We start from the raw sequence: 1,892 nt of genomic DNA, 5'->3' as shown, positions 1-1,892 counted from the left end.
TACCACGCAGTGGAACTGAACCCGGACCTATGCGGTTGGGAAGCAAGCTTCTTACCACACAGCCTCGCGTGCGCCTTTATACATTCTTTTAGAAAGTTTTAACGAAACAAAGGTAGGCGGGGCACCAATCTGCACTTATGCTAATGCCCACGAACGCGCGCGCACACACACACATATCTCAAAATTAAATAGACCCCTCCCCCCGCCACTAATACCGTTTTATCTGTGCGGACATTAACCATTAGTAAGATGCTGAAACAGGTTCGGTCATTAAAATCTGCACGAAGAATGTCTACTAAATACTAGATTAGGGGTCGGCGAACCGGTGTAAATTACCCTAAGTGGAGTAAAAATGAAATTCTTGGGGTTAAGTGGGACTCGTTAGAGCCAAATAAAATTACATTAAAAAAAAACGTGTTCCTTGTTATGACAGAAATCTTCCTTTTGGCATCACTGCATCTGCCTAATATAATGGACGTATAAATAGATTCAATAAACCTTTTGAATACAAAGAATCTATGATTTTTTTCCTTTTAAATCAAGGTGGTAACGTCGGCGTAAGTAAATATATTTTGGGGTTAATTGGTTAAAAAAAAGTCCCCCGACTTCTGTACTGAGATTAAATGCATCAAGTGACATTATTTTGTTCTTTTCAAAAATGATGATCTCTATTTACTTTTTAGATGTGTGCGCGCAGAGAGAGAGAGAGAGAGCAAATATTATTTAGTTTCAGGACAGATATGATAAAAGTAGACCTTCTACGGTGGTAGGTGTCCACGACAAGATCATCCTGCTTCCAATCACCCTCTTTGCAATATATAATATCCAGGCCAACATTATCCAATGTGTCCTTCCGCTTTTGTTGAAAGTTGTTTAGCCCCTGGTCAACCACGAGCGAGCTATTTGTCTGATGAAAGACAATTCAAACTATCACCAGGCCGTTTTATTCCTTCCCAAGAATAACCGACAAGAGACTGCATTATCCAATGCATTTTTTTCTTTCTAGACGTTATGGTTTGTGATGAGGAAAATTTGGATTCTATTTCTAGCAGGTGAACGACCGCAGGATCGCAGAGGCACTTTCAGTTCAGTGAAAGGGGGAGGGAACGTCTGTTTCACATGTTTGATAGCTGACGCATATCTATGTAGGGGGGGGGGTGAAGAAAGAGAGAGAGAGAGAGAGAGAGAAAGATAGAGAAGCAGGGAGAGGAAGAACGATTATTAAATATAATGTAACTACCTACCTTCACTTTCGACTATACCACACAGACGAAAAAGCAGGTTAGATCGACTAAACAAATCATTATTAATAACAGTAAAATAATATATAATATAAAATAAAATAAATAATCTAGCGCCATAACAAATATTAACAGAACTTACCAACTTCACTCTCACCATTTCTTCTCTCTTTCTCTCTCTCTTTCAGCAAGGTACTAAAATACAACAATGCTATCGTATCCTCATCACACAAGATACAGTCGACCCTCCATCTCTGTCTCTCCTCTCCTACTAATAATATATTATGGTACAACACTGTACAGTGCATGTACATTCAACACCATCGCCTGTAATATTCGTCTCAATTGAATGGAAACATCCTTTGTTTACCACGTGTTATGCATGACCTACATTACAGGACAAACTAAGTGAGCCACTCATACTTCTAAATACAAGCGATATAACTAAGTGATGCATCTTGCACATTTTTTTGTTTATTTATTTGTTTGTTTAGTTTATTTTTCGATAAATGAGAAAAAGTTAAAGTTACTCATATTGATTAAAAATAGATTATATATATAATTATATATAATTTTATATATATAAACATAATTAAGGGGTTTTATATTTCTCTCTCTCTCTCTCTCTCTCTCTCTCTCTCTCTCTCTATA

General features: G+C 37.3%; 1 protein-coding gene across 4 annotated transcripts in view; it reads right to left on the bottom strand.

Moving 5' to 3' along the window:
- The window catches only part of LOC106873406 (zinc finger protein 3), a 15,062-nt gene that overhangs the window by 6,700 nt on the left and 6,470 nt on the right, over window positions 1-1,892 (bottom strand). The window contains exon 1 of one of the 4 annotated variants that reach the window (XM_052972651.1): window positions 1,384-1,521. The exons of 2 other annotated variants lie outside the window; for them this stretch is intronic. The gene's annotated coding sequence lies outside the window, so the exon portion shown is untranslated. Of the gene's footprint in view, window positions 1-755; window positions 1,044-1,383; window positions 1,522-1,892 lie in introns of those variants that run through there. One more of the 4 variants, XM_014920759.2, reaches the window with a different exon arrangement.

The sequence above is a fragment of the Octopus bimaculoides genome, chromosome 14, assembly GCF_001194135.2.
Source record: "Octopus bimaculoides isolate UCB-OBI-ISO-001 chromosome 14, ASM119413v2, whole genome shotgun sequence".
NCBI lineage: Eukaryota > Metazoa > Mollusca > Cephalopoda > Octopoda > Octopodidae > Octopus > Octopus bimaculoides.
Note: the sequence above shows the minus strand (reverse complement) of the source record. Positions and strands in the feature narration are given on the sequence as shown.